Here is a 15,862-nt window from a genome sequence, read left to right on the forward strand (position 1 = left end):
CAGAGCAAGTGACCAGCTCTCAGTGCCGTAGTGTTACTCACTCCTGTACAAGCCGAATGGAATCTAGTCTTACAGATATAACATTCAATTCCCGTTACCTTCGTCTTTAAGGAGTTGTTACAGTGGCCACAAATTTGTTTATTTATTCCCATTTTGCCTTGTTTTGTTGTATATATCTATATATTTATAATATTATATGTATATTGTATATTTGTAACAATATATATGTATATATATATTTATATGTTTAATATTTATAATATTATATGTATACCGTATATTTGTAATATTATGTATGTTATTTTGTTCAAACTTTATGGCAGGTACTTAGCGTAGGTAGCGAGGCTGGTCCCCGGTCGGTACAGGTGACCTCTTGTGGCCCAGGTTGATGTCACCAGTTTCCAGTTACCCGATTTATAACCACCGATGCCGCCTCTTGCCACTATTCTATATTTCTAGTATTCTATATTTATAATATTCACTTCCAACTTATATGTTGTTGTGATACCCGTTCCACATCACTGTTCCACGAATCACCGTTCACTATTTTTTCCTCATACACGCATGTACACAAAGCCTCGTTCACTGGCTCACACGCGGTCTCCCGTTTATTCTCTATTTAACACAAAGTTCTATTGTTAATGACTATTTTCAATTTTCCAGCGGGTCACTATGCACTTTGTTATGTCTGTAATCAGTAATCCACGGCTATAGTCCTAAGAATCCCTGTTAATGTCACGATTTTAATGGAGCGCGCACGGTACGTCTACCCCCTCCCTCGACCTCGACCTGACACTGTTTCCTTTGGTATAGCCATGCCCTAATCCAACTTAATATAGCATCCCCAATGCCATGAACCTCAATCATTTTAATCAGACTTTCATGTGGCACTGTATCAAAAGCTTTGCTAAAGTCAAGGTACACAACATCACAAACCTTAACACTATCAACTGCCTCAACTATGCTGCAATCAAATGATATCAAATTTGTTAAACATGAACGGCCATTTGTAAAACCATGTTGTGAATCATTAATTAATTTATGATTTTCAGGATGAAGAAAAATGGTATTTTCTGATCAGGGGAAGAAAGATACTGGCAGTATGGGGCTTTAAATTTATTGAAGATTAAATTCTGCAGAACATGTAAATATATAAAGTTTCAAATATATAAAGTAAGTAAATATATAAAGTTTATATTAAACACGGTTTATATTATAGACTTATAACAAAGTTTATATTATATTAAACTTAATATTGAACATGTAAATATATAAAGTTTCAAATATATAAAGTAAGTAAATATATAACATTTATATTAAAATATATAAAGTAAATATATAAAGTAAGAATTAACAGTAACAATTCCAAGTCCGAGGACTAGATTTAACTTAAAAGGTACACCCGTAGTAAGTATGAGACCTTAGCCTATAGTGACATGGAAACTAATTCTGCAGAAACCTAAAGGTTAACTGGTACTAGAATTAAGGCCGAGTGCAAATGTGTAGTAATTATATAACACTAGGATATAACAGGCAGGACACAAAGAATAACTAATAAGTGAGAGACCACATAACACGTAATGTACCCGGCCAAGAGGCCGTAAAAGACCTAATGAATAAGGAGAAGGGGGTGTGACTACAAGTAGGGCTTACTAGCACCTAGACTGGGCAAAGTATTAGCTGCGGACAGCGGGACACTTGGGGACCAGCGCTGCACCCCCATCGCAGGCCAGCGGCCGGACCCCCCCCCGAAGGGCGAATGCCAGCTGGCCGCGTGAGGCACTCAAAGTGGCAGAGCAACAACGTCCCGTCTGACGTAGGATGTGAGAGCACTACTCTTCCGCCTGCCGTCTGCCATTATTTCTGATGTGGCGAGCCCGTCCCGAGACAGCTGGGTGCGGGGCGTAGTCATCTGGAGGCAAGCCTAGCGCCGAGAGGGCAGCGCGTAGGATCCTGGAGAAATCTCGCCTGGTGACAGGAGCGCTTGTAGGATCCGAAGAGTGTTGATTCCTGACCATGTAAACGATACCTGGTCCAGTCAGAGCGTGCGTCGATTTTTTGTCGCGTAGCTCACCTCCCTCGGGCTGAAAGATATAAGGCAGTAAGGGTGGGCAGAAGCGGCATGCAGTGTTATCGTGACAGGCAAGAGCACAGACGAGTGGGAAACCCTAGCTGAATCAATACGGAGACGAAAAACGGGGGGAGGGAGCCCGGCAGCAGGAATTAAGAGAATCCTTAATTAACAATCCTGGATGAATAAAGAGTTTTCCGAATAATTATACTGTAGCAATGAAGGGGGCTAACAATTCTAAGAATCTTCCAGCAAACGGAAGGGGGAAGTACCTTTGCTAAGAGCAAAGGTGGGAGAAAGCCAGTAGGAGAACAGCAAGGAAGCACAAAGCAACTATAACAGGGGTAATACGAAACACTATAAATCTTGAATATAAACAATACATATACCAAGAACGGGTATATACAACTAAGCAACATATACATAAACAATAAAATGGAATAAGAACCAATTCTTAAAGCCAAATCTATAACATGCTTGTGTCCTAAGCGGATGTAGAATGTGAGCGGGGAACATTACCCTTGGTCTCTATCCCATCTCTGCCTCCAGACGGGTGATTGGGCTGGATAGAAGCCAAGGAGTCTGCCTTAAGTGGCCGCTGAGTGTAGTCTTTTGTTGTCAATGAGCGTCTGCGAGCCGCAGCTAGTACGCCGTGAACTTCGGCTACATCTTTAGAACAGGAGCAAAGTGAAATCGACGGCAGGGAACTGCCATTCAGTAACTGTAATAAGGATAATAATAAGAATACAATGTCGTAAATAATCGTACAATGAAGAATACAATGTAATATCGTAAATAACCGATGACGGCAAGTGCCGCAGAATGGAAGAAATTAAGAAAGCAACGCCAAACCATAATAACAATTTATATTTTTAATAAAATAATACTGGAATGACAGTAACGATACGGAATAATATTAATACTACCATATAGCCCAGCAAATAAAGGGAAGATAATAGTATTAACGTAGGCCCTGGGCGGCTGCATCCCGGCACCGCTGCGTGCGTTGTAATGGTGATCAGAGGAATATCCGGCTCGCGTTCTCTTCCTCGCCGCAGTAGGGTGAGGAGGGGGGGGGGGGGGGTTCCGGCTTGTCGTGGCTGTGAAAAAAGGGAACAGAAGAAGCCGGCGTTGTGCGCCAAGCGAGCAGAGCGCAGGGGAAGGAATAGCGGTTGGAGGTAAGGCCCCTAACCTAATGATAGATGAGGTAAAATTAAATAGAATACTATTACGTAGTAGGAAACAACAATGGCGAAGGAACAAGAAGAGTAAAATAGCCCAGAAGGCCGGATGGCCAAAGAACGTTAGCGACCGTATGGCCAACAGCATGCTGGCTGCTGCTGGCCAACAACATGCTGTCTGCTGCTGGCCAACAACATGCTGGCCGTCATCATGCTAACTGACTGGCTTGAGCTTGCCGAAAGGAAGGCCGAATGGCCAGTTTTTGCATGACACCGTGCGCGAGGCCATGCTAAACTCGGTAGCATTCCAAATGTATCTTAATGTACTGTCGATACGATGAAGAAAGGGTGGTCAAATATAATGCGCAATATTTAGAATATATAATGGGGGAAACGAGTGTAATAGGACAAAATAACCGGAGGAAAAAATGTGGGGGGGGGACCCCACCCGAATGCACTGCAACTAGCGTATCCTAGCTGAAATTAACTTAATGGCACAGAGGCAAAGCAATAGATTAATACAAATCCTAATTGAAAGTCCCTTAATATAAAAAATTGAACGTGAAACTTAAGCAAAGTGTAAATTGCGGGAAAAATTTTTTGTAATAAATACAAATCATAATTGCGAGTCCAACAATAACAAATTTAACAGATAAGCAGACGTAGGAGGAACCAAGGGGACGTTTCCCACAGGCGAGCCCGCACAGCTGGGGGGGGGGAAATGACAGGGCCGAAGAGAAGATAACGTCGCCGAGGCGCGCTGGACGGCACACAACCCGGTCTGAGAAAGGACATAGGCCCAAAAGCGAGAGGCGACAATCGTAGAATGGGATGGAAGAATGCGGAAGTAAGAGGGCGAGACCGAGTAAACAGGGAACCAGGGGGGGGGGGGCAACCGATAAGCCGCGGCTCGCGCACCGCTGGCCATACCTAAACATACCTAGACAGGAAGGGGAGAAGCATAAAAGTAACCCAGCAAAAGACTAGTAATTAGTAACTCTGCAAATAGCACATCCTGGCTGACTTTACTTAATAATTTACTTAGTAACTCTGCAAATAGCACATCCTGGCTGACTTTACTTAATAATTTACTTAGTAAGTCTGCAAATAGCACGTCCTGGCTGACTTTACTTAGGAACTCTGCAAATAGCACATCCTGGCTGACTTTACTTAATAATTTACTTAGTAACTCTGCAAATAGCACATCCTGGCTGACTTTACTTAATAATTTACTTAGGAACTCTGCAAATAGCACATCCTGGCTGACTCTACTTAATAATTACTTAGTAACTCTGCAAATAGCACATCCTGGCTGACTTTACTTAATAATTTAATTAGAACTCTGCAAATAGCACATCCTGGCTGACTTTACTTAATGACGTAAGGCAAGGAAAAATGAACAAACATACTGAACACAGCAACGCAAAATTAAACATGCGACATGAGCAAAGCATCAACAGTCGGAGTAAATTAAGGTAGGCTGTTTGGGAACCCAACAACTGCAGGGCCAGAAGCATAAAGCAAGAGGCGAGGGCCCACAACTGCACCTCGCGCATCCTGGCTGCCTTGAAAACAACGGCGAAGGAAAGGGGACTACTAACTGTAGACACTGCCAAGGAAACAAACAAAAGATGGCAGAGACAAAGAATAACGTAAGCTAAATGTAACATTTCGCCCTATAGTAAAAAATGTTTTTTATAACAAACATAAAGGATGCACGACACAAATGTAACCAAATAAGTAACAGGGATTAAATAGTGGGCGAATGGGACATATTGCCCTATAATAAATAGATAACAAATTTAATGACAAACATAAATGATGCACAGCACAAATGTTACCAAATAAGAAGATGTATTAAATTGTGGTAGGGCTAAATGGAACATTTCGCCCTAGAATAAATAAAACCATTTTTACATTAAGAAACGGAGGAAAAGCATAACATAAATATATAACCATATAAGTAACGTGAATAAACTGCAATAGCTAAGCATAAACTACTGTAACTACCGATGATGCTAGGCAAAAGTGCAGGGCCAGGAGACGTGAAGCTAAAATAAGGGCTGGAAGTCGTACGTTAGGGGGCCAGGGGGCGCCGAGTGGAAAGGGCCCATACCCCCGGAATGCCAACATGAGGACATTCCCATCGTAGACGGAAGGCCGATCGTTCGCAGGGGGGTGGGCAACCCACTTGATGCCAGTGTCTATCTCACACCAGAACAGGTGTACATGATGGCTGGTGAAGGTTTGACCTCTGTGTCTCCCAGCGAGTTTAACCGTGTTGAGCGGACCCTGAAGGCGTGGTCGAGGACAGTTGGGTACTTAGACTACAAGCGAATACTGCAAATAGCACATCCTGTCTGACTTTACTTAATAATTCTTAGGAACTCTGCAAATAGCACATCCTGGCTGACTTTACTTAATAATTTACTTAGTAACTCTGCAACTAGCACTGCCTGGCTGACTTCACTTAATAATTTACTTAGTCACTCTGCAAATAGCACATCCTGGCTGTCTTTACTTAATGACGTAAGGCAGGGTAAAAGTGGGCAAGCATACTGAACACAGCAACGCAAAAATAAACATGCGACATGAGCAACGCATCAACTGTCGGAGTAAATTAAGGAGGCTGTTTGGGAAAAGAGTCCGTGGTAACCTGAAACAGGAGCATGTTAGTGCTGAAATGTAGAACATAATTATGAATAGGGCAAGGCATGGCACGTGGTATCTGCAAGTACCAATTAAAGGTATACAATCGGCGTGGATATATAGCCATTTTACATTAAGAGAACGGAGGAGATGCATAACATAAATATAACCAAATAAGCGACGTGAATAAACTGCAAGAGCCAAGCGAAAGTACTGTAACTACTGAGGAAACTAGGCAAAATGCAGGGCCAGGGAACGTAAAGCAAATTAAGGGCCCGCAAATACTGCAAATAGCACCTCCTGGCTGACTTTACTTAATAAATTACTTATAACTCTGCAAATAGGACATCCTGGCTGACTTTACTTAATGACGTAAGACAAGGAAAAGTGAACAAGCATACTGTAACACAGCGAACGCGAAGATTTGAACATTCGACATGCACAAGGCTACGAATGCCTGAGTAAATTTAGTTAGGCTGGTGGCAAAATTAATCCGAGGTGATCTGAAAGCAGAGGCATGTCAGTGCTGAAATGTAGAACATAAATATGAATAAGGGCAAGGGCATGTCGCGAGATGTCTGCAAGTACAAAATAAGAAACCTTCCATATAAAGTGTGAGAAAGTCTTAATTTACATTGTCTTAGGAAGGCAAAGAATGGGAATCATTAAATATACGACGTTCCCGACGACGCTTCGACGCCGCCATCTGCTGGAGGATACCGTGCCCCAGGCAACATGGAGGCCACCCCCCTGTCCAGGGCACGGCCCCTGGAACTGGACGCCGAGGACTTAACGGACATAACGAAGTCATCCTGGATTGCCGGCGGCAACGCCGAACCCAGGGCCTGTGGTGCGTACCGTTAGACGTAAACCTGCCGGCGTCGTCGAGCTGATCTCGGGTCCTTGCTCCAACGCCGGCGTCTCCCTCCGACGAAGAAGAACAACAGACGACACAGGCGGACGGGCAGGCGGACGAACGCTGAACTTACGACGTAGGAGGAATCCCTGCTACAACGGACGGGCAGGGCGCTTAAGACAAACACACCAGGCTAAACCGGCCAGGCGGGAGCTTAAGACAAACACACCAGGCTACACCGGCCAGGCGGGAGCGCCTGGGAACCAACCTGCCGGCAACACCGGCCAGACGGAGGACATGGAGTAACGGTCCTGGCTACCCCCCAGGCAAGCAAGGCGCGTGCCTGAGGGCCTGGACGGCGGAAAGCTTGAAATAACACACCGGGCAACACCGGCCAGACGTACGTCTGGGGACTACATGCCGGACTTACACCGGCCGACGGACGTCTGGGGACATCTTGATCGGCGCCACTCTGGGGAAGACGTACCTGGGGACTCCGGGACTCCGAAGGGCCTGGGGCTAACACCCCGGGCAACACGGCCGGGCGAGACGTCCGAGGGCGACGTGCCTAGCTGAGAACACACCACACACGGCGAGGACCCCGTGGCCTATCAACCACGCGCTGCCACACGGCATGCTCAGGGCCTAGACGAAAAGGGAGGGGGGAAGGGGGGCCGCACACTGGCGCGGCCGTACGGGCGCAAGGCAGCCCGAGCCCCGACGTGGGAAGCCGTGGCGCAAAGCCACGTGGCTTAGCACCCAAAAGGGAACAGGAAGGGCGGGACACAGCCCAACCGTGCGCGCCACGGAACGCCGTGCCACGTGGCAGCACGACCAGGCGTGTGCCCCGTAGCAGGCCCGGGCGGAGGACCGGAACCTGGCCACGAGTCGTCGCCAGGGGCGACGCTTGTCCGCTCAGGGAGACCCGACCCCTGGGGACATCCCAGGGAAGCCGGCAGACCGGCAACAGGGAACACCCGAGGGAAAAACACGCCGAGAACATGCGCCCCGGGCGTAGGACCGAACCTGGCCACAATCCGTCGCCGATGGCAACACATGTCCTCAGACAAGGCGAAACCTGGCCCCCTGGGACACCCAGGGAACCCGGCGGGCCGGCGACAGGGAGCCCCGAAGGAAAGGCGGGAAGGACGCCGAAGCACGCCCAGACGACCAGACACGTGGTCGATGGCGGCGAGGGAAGGGCCCCAAGGCAGAGCACAAAGGGCGTAGGGCCCACCACGCCTGGCCACATGGCGATGCCGGCAAGGGCACGCCTGGCCGCCGACGGGGCCCCGGGCAGTGCGCGCGCCTGGGCACGCCGCGCTGCGGGGCCCCTTGGACACGGACGGCACGGCGGACGGGGCCCCACATGAGAGGAGACCGAACGCAGGCCACTAGGGACGCAGCCCGGGGCACGCCGACCCTAAGCCAGCCACGCGACCAGCACGGCACGGGGGCGCCCGGCACAGGCCCAAGGAGGGCGCCCCAGCTCTCCGGGAACAACAGCAGAGAGCCCAAAGGACTAACTAAGGCAGCACACACGTACCGCGAGGGGATGGCGCTTGGCACACGCCGCACTGGGGAGGACCTGACTAGAATTGAACAGAAAACCTCACCTTGGGTTTAAAAGTGTAGGGCAGGAGGGCCCTGCCGGAACAGTCTGGGGTGTCGAGGGCCCCAGGATGTCCGTGAGAGAGAGGTCAGGTACCGAGGCAGCTGGCGTGTTGTCCATCTCGTGCGAAGTCAGGCGGCCGGGGAGTGGTTGCGAGGCTTTGCGAGGGCAGCGGCGGGGGCAGGCGGAGTGAGGGCAGAGCCCCTCTGTGCGCCCGTATTTATACGGCCCCAGACTGCCCGCGCAACGCCGCGGGACGCGCTGCGCAAATGTTTCTTTCTCCCCCATCAGAAATATCCCCGCTTGCGATCAAGCAGTGACCATTTGCAATTATCGATTCATGTAACTTTCCCACAACAGAAGTTAGGCTAATATATGAATCGGCCCTGATTCAAACTATCTAGTCGATTAGTTGTTATGGAAGTGTTTGGACGTCATCAGTTGCGAGTTGTGTGTAAACCATTTTTCATTCAGAAACAGAGTCTTTGGCACGTGCATGGAATGGACTTTGGGTCTTCCAGCAAACCAAAGTCGGAAGAGTAAGGGGAAGACATGATCACTACCTACAAAATTCTCAGAGGAATTGACAGGGTTGAAAAGGATAAACTGTTTATCATGGGGGGGAAGGGGGGTACATGAACAAGGGGACACAGGTGGAAATTGAGTACCCAAATGAGCCACAGGGACATCAGAAAGAACTTTTTCAGTGTCAGAGTAGTTAACAGATGGAATGCACTAGGAAGTGATGTGGCGAAGGCTGATTCCATACACAGTTCCATACTGATTCCATACACATACAGTTTCAAATGTAGATATGATAGAGCCCAGTAGGCTCAGGAATCTGTACATCAGTTGATTGACAGTTGAAAGGCGGGACCAAAGAGCCAGAGCTCAACCCCCACAAGCACAACTAGGTGAGTATAGGAAAATAAGTATGGTAAATAACATATGTATTTATACTCTACATGTCTTAAAATACACCAATTCTTTATGGCCTACAATTTTATACCCTAACATATATACAAGTTTGGATAATTAATTTTCTCGAGGACTGGCAAATTGTGAATACTACTGTGTAAGAACATTGCAGTAAATGTACACAAAAATGTTTGTTCTGCCTGTTCTCGACTCATGGATTCCTGATTGCGAGTCGAGAACGGACCCAACTGTATCTCACTCTAACCTATGAATCCTCCACTGTTCATGTATCTTATGCTTGCATTCTTTCTAAAATAAATTATTATTGAAAATCATTTTGAGGCAATGGAGTAGCTTGAACTCACATTCTGGTGATTCCCAGACACCTGCCATAGAGGGTCCTGGTAGTAAAATCGGGTTCGTTCTCAACTTACAATCGAGAATTCCAGGTTCAAATCCCGGGTGTCACAAAAATGGTTGGGCATGTTTCCTTTCACCTCATGCGCCTGTCTACATAGCAGTAAATAGGTAACCAAAAGTCAGCTTGTTGTGGGGTTGATAAAAGAATCAGTTGAACATCCGAGGATAAAACAGGAAGCATCAGCAAATTCGAACACCAGGTGTTGACATGCATCAGATGCAGCCTTGCAAAGTGCCTGCACCCAGTGAAATGATAAATATTCACTTATTATTTTGTTTCTCTTACATTTTGCAAATTAATAATTCTATAGCATAATTCCAAACATTCTTTGGAATATTTAATTTTTTGTGCATAAGCAATATGACCATGTTTTCATAACCGTTGTCCAAAGGATAAATTAATTTCTTAATACAACTAAATTATAGGAATTATTTAAAAAGAATGCAAAATAAAATATTATAACTCTAGTTTGCCTCTGAGAAATATAAAAATATGTTTAACCATCTTCAATTTTGAAATTTTTTAATAATTTCCTAGATGCCCACTTGATCTATGAAGAGAATCTGTTACAAATGAACTACAATGTATAAATATCCTGGTCTATTCTACAGAGCTTTATCTTCCATAGTCACAAGTATTTCTCTTGTAAAACTATGAAATTAGGAATAAGTTTGGAGTTCATTCAGCTGACATGGTGATGAAACAATATTTTCACAGCAAAACTCAGTTTCATAAAAGCACAGATACAGTATTGGAATAGCAAAAAGTTAATGTCCTGTCATATACGATGCAATACAGCAATACTTAAATGAATGACACTCAAGATACGCCGGCAGGTTTACAGTCTCCGTGGTGTAGTGGTAAGACACTCGCCTGGCGTTCCGCGAGCGCTATGTCATGGGTTCGTATCCTGGCCGGGGAGGATTTACTGGGCGCAATTCCTTAACTGTAGCCTCTGTTTAACGCAACAGTAAAATGTGTACTTGGATGAAAAAACGATTCTTCGCGGCAGGGGATCGTATTCCAGGGACCATAGGATTAAGGACTTGCCCGAAACGCTACGCGTACTAGTGGCTGTACAAGAATATAACAACTCTTGTATATATCTCAAGAAAAAAAAAAAAAAAAAAAAAAAAAAATGTATTCATCATACATAGGTGACTTTTAACATTATTTAATTTACTTAGGATTTTTCCAGTGGACAGGCCTAGTGAGGTTTACTACCTGAATGCACTAAAATGTGACGTATCATATTAGCACGGTACTTAAATCTTTTTGCACACTCAAAGGGTTTATCATCTGAATGCGCCAACATTTGACTTTTCATATTTCCAAGTTGACCGAAGGTCTTCCCACACTCTGGACACTTATGAGATTTATCAGCTGTATGCACAAACATGTGGCTTATTATAGTTTTTCTATCTCTGAATCCTTTACCACAATCAGCACATTCAAAAGGTTTATAACCTGAATGCACAAACGTGAGTTTTCATTGACTGTAGATGTCGGAACCGCTTACCACACTCTGGACACTCATGAGGTTTATCATCTGTATGCACTAACATGTGCCTCTTCATATGTACAAGTTGACTGAAGCCGTTCCCGCATTCTGGACACTCATGAGGTTTATCACGTGTATGTACCAACATGTGGGTTTTCATATGTCCAAGTTGACTGAATCTTTTCCTACACTCTGGACACTCATGAGGTTTATAATTCGTATGCACCAACATGTGGGTCTTCACAGATCCAAGTTGACTGAATCTTTTCCCACACTCTGGACACTCGTGAGATTTATCATGAGTATGTACCAACATGTGGGCCTTCAAATATCCAAGTTGATTGAATCTTTTTCTACACTCTGGACACTCATGAGGTTTATTATGGTTATGTACCAACATGTGCCTGTTCATATGTCCATGTTGGGTGAATCTTTTACCACACTGTTGACACTCATGAGGTTTATCACCCGTATGCATCAACACGTGAGTCTTCATATGTCCAAGACGACTGAATCGTTTCCCACACTCTGGACACTCGTGAGGTTTCATCTTCTCTATAATCGTACAGTTGGGAGTGTAACGGTTCTTGGTTACGTAAAGTATGGTGACAAATAAACACAGACACTAAGATACTATATATATATTTGGTCGAATATACAGAAGTACACAGGTGATACGTTGGTGTGAGTTGAGCGCACTGAGCGTTGGTACAGTATCTCGCAAGTGTCTGCTCTAGACCACACTTGAAAGTAGACTCTGGTTAATGTTTGCTATCCTGCTGCTTATATGCCCGGGCAACGCCTCACCGTGTTGTCCGGGCAACGCCTCACCGTGTTGTCCGGGCAACGCCTCACCTCATTCATCTCCAAAGGTTGACAGGAATATTAACAAAGCATTTGGAGCGAGTATATTATTGGGATAATCTACTCGCTACAGAACTCCCCCTCCCAGGGGATGAAAGGAAAAATACTTGATCAAGGAACTTAGCTGGTCGGTGAATTGTACGCCCTGCTCGCGTCACATAACCATCAAAGTTAACTTCCTCCTCTTCGCTGATGTCATCTAACGGGGACTGGTCAAGTCGTATACTGCAATTTCGGATACCGGGCTAGAAACAACTTCGTTCATTGAGAAGTTTGTACATACAAACCATTCCGTTCGTATATGCGCTGGTTTGTGTTCGCTGTTGATCTCGTCTGAATAAATACATGGCACTTGTTCATATAATTAGCTCTTCCATTATTAGAATTATTTATCCATTATTAGAATAACAAGGTGCGAACCATATCCCCCTTACAGTTGAAATCTATTTATTTATATACAAGAAGGTCGCCGGTCGGCCGAGCGGACAGCACGCTGGACTGTGATCCTGTGGTCCCGGGTTCGATCCCGGGCGCCGGCGAGAAACAATGGGCAGAGTTTCTTTCACCCTATGCCCCTGTTACCTAGCAGTAAAATAGGTACCTGGGTGTTAGTCAGCTGTCACGGGCTGCTTCCTGGGGGTGGAGGCCTGGTCGAGGACCGGGCCGCGGGGACACTAAAGACCCGAAATCATCTCAAGATAACCTCAAGATAACCTCAAGGTACACTGGGTTGCGAGAGTACATAACATATATTAAGAGGTACATTGTAGCAAGATTTGAGATTAAAGGATTTAAGACTAACACGTTTAGAAACAAGGCGCCCCCGAAGGAGGCTGTTATTTGTTATGCACCCCATACTCAACCAGTAAGTAGTGGAGCAAAACATAGATTACATAGTCATAAAGTCTTAATCAGACCAATTCAATTCAATTTCTTTCTTTATTATGCACCCCATACCCATCCCGTGGGCGGTAGTGTAAAGGATTACAGAGGCACATAATCGGTTCAGGAACTGAACCCTCTAGTTCGTTTAGCTAAGCAAATAACAATTTGTGACGCTAGTTACAAAATTATTAATATTATATATACATGTACACACTCTCATACATACATGTACACATATATACATACACATATACATATCTAATCACCTACACAAATACACACATTAATAATCTTTGTGTTGAATTGTGTTAATAATCTTTGTGTTACAAAATTATTAATATTATATATACATGTACACACTCTCATACATACATGTACACATATATACATACACATATACATATCTAATCACCTACACAAATACACACATTAATAATCTTTGTGTCACAAGTGATCAACAAGAGGCTCACAGCAGTCACTATACAAGGCACTTTACATCTATGGTGAGTCACACAGTTACTAGTCTTGCTGCACACCCACCCAACTGGGCGGCAGCTTTACAGTCATGTGCAGCATTACCTACAGTAAGCAAATTTTGGATATTTTGCCAAGATTTCGAGCAGCACATCATTATGAATGAAGTACTTACACATTTCTTGGACACTATTGATGGTGTTATCTCTCGATTTTTTCACATTCCATTATATAATGACGCAAAGTATGCGAATAGTTCTGCTGACAGAGTTTACATTTAGTCAAATCTACATCAGCAGATGTTACAAACTCCCAGAAGTACTTATAGCCGAGCCTAAGCCTAGCAGTGGTAACATCTAGAAGTCTGCTAACATTATTGGATGACCTATAGACGTGCGGTTCTTTCTGCATAATAGAATGATGATAGATGGAGTAACTGGTGTGAATTTCACTTTGCCTCAAGTCTCCGAAATTTAGTTGATGTTCCTGGGATATTGCTGCCCTCAGGCTGCTCAAAGGCAGTCCAAGTTTGTAATCAATTCCCAACAAGTTGTCCGTCACTGCCCTTTGATTCAGACGCTGTTACCATCCTTCTACGTCATTGTTGGTCCTCACCAGTCGTCTGAATGATCATCAGTTCCCCAATTCCCACACACTGTTGCACAGCCACGTACTTTTTATGTAATGATTTAATTGTATCGTTAAGGGTGAACTGCTAGCCGACTTTTCTAATTCAGCAAACGCCTTACAATTATGTAGTACACACGTACCACATAAGTACGTGTGTGTTATACACGTACACACACACACACACCTTGTCAAGCACAAGATGAAGCTTGAAAAAGTTTAGTGGTATGCCAATAGGCTAGTCCCAGGACTAAGAGGCATGAGTTACGAGGACAGGCTGCGAGAAATGCACCTCATGACACTGGAAAACAGAAGAGTAAGGGGAGACATGATCACTACCTACAAAATTCTCAGAGCAATTGATAGGGTACATAAAGATAAACTGTTTAACACAGGTGGTAGGCGAACAAGGGGACACAGGTGGAAACTTAATACCCAAATGAGCCACTGGGATGTTAGAAAGAACTTTTTCAGTGTCAGAGTAGTTAATAGATGGAATGCATTAGGCAGTGATGTGGTGGAGGCTGACTCCATACACAGTTTCAAATGCAGATATGATAGAGCGCAGTAGGCTCAGGAATCTGTACATCAGTTGATTGCCAGTTGAGAGGTGGGACCAAAGAGCCAGAGCTCAACCCCCGCAACCACAACTAGGTGAATATACACACAAACACACACACACGTACACACACACACACAGTACCCCATTAAAAGGTTGATGCATAAGCTGGAGAAACAGGTAGGAGTAACTGGTAGGGCGCTCCAGTGGATAAGGGAGTACCTAAGCAATAGGAAGCAGAGAGTTACAGTGAGGGGTGAGACCTCAGAATGGCGTGAAGTCACCACTGGAGTCCCACAGGGCTCTGTACTTGGACCTATCCTGTTTCTGATATACGTAAATGATCTCCCAGAGGGTATAGACTCATTCCTCTCAATGTTTGCTGACGACGCCAAAATTATGAAAAGGATTAAGACAGAGGAGGACAGCTTGAGGCTTCAAGAAGACCTGGACAAGCTGCAGGAATGGTCGAACAAATGGATGATTAGAGTTTAACCCCAAGCAAATGTAATGTAATGAAGATAGGGGTAGGAAGCAGGAGACCAGATATCACTTGGGAGATGAAATACTTCAAGAGTCAGAGAGAGAGAAAGACCTGAGGGTTGATATCACGCCAGACCTGTCCCCTGAAGCTCATATCAAGAGGATAACATCAGCAGCATATGCCAGGTTGGCTAACATAAGAACGACCTTTAGAAACTTGTGTAAGGAATCTTTCAGAACATTATATACCACATATGTCAGACCAATCCTGGAGTATGCGGTTCCAGCATGGAGTCCATATCTAGTCAAGCATAAGACTAAACTGGAAAAGGTTCAAAGGTTTGCCACCAGACTAGTACCCGAGCTGAGAGATATGAGCTACGAGGAGAGACTACGGGAATTGAACCTCACTTCATTGGAAGACAGAAGAGTTAGGGGAGACATGATCACCACATTTAAGATTCTCAAGGGAATCGACAGGGTTGATAAAGACAGGCTATTTAACACAAGGGGCACACGCACTAGGGGACACAGGTGGAAACTGAGTGCCCAAATGAGCCACAGAGATAGTAGAAAGAAATTTTTTAGTGTCAGAGTGGTTGAGAAATGGAATGCATTAGGAAGTAATGTGGTGGAGGCTGACTCCTTACACAGTTTCAAGTGTAGATATGATAGAGCCCAATAGGCTCAGGAACCTGTACACCTGTTGATTGACGGTTGAGAGGCGGGACCAAAGAGCCAGAGCTCAACCCCGCAAGCAC

General features: G+C 45.0%; 1 long non-coding RNA gene across 1 annotated transcript; it reads right to left on the bottom strand.

Moving 5' to 3' along the window:
- Positions 1–1,101: 1,101 nt before the first annotated feature.
- On the bottom strand, positions 1,102–12,254 carry LOC138357124 (uncharacterized). Its single transcript, XR_011224832.1, has 2 exons — positions 2,591–12,254; positions 1,102–2,084 (listed from the first exon to the last, which is right to left on the bottom strand). It is a non-coding gene; the product is annotated as an uncharacterized lncRNA (long non-coding RNA).
- Positions 12,255–15,862: the final 3,608 nt, after the last annotated feature.

This window comes from Procambarus clarkii, chromosome 76 (genome assembly GCF_040958095.1).
Source record: "Procambarus clarkii isolate CNS0578487 chromosome 76, FALCON_Pclarkii_2.0, whole genome shotgun sequence".
NCBI classification, from domain to species: domain Eukaryota; kingdom Metazoa; phylum Arthropoda; class Malacostraca; order Decapoda; family Cambaridae; genus Procambarus; species Procambarus clarkii.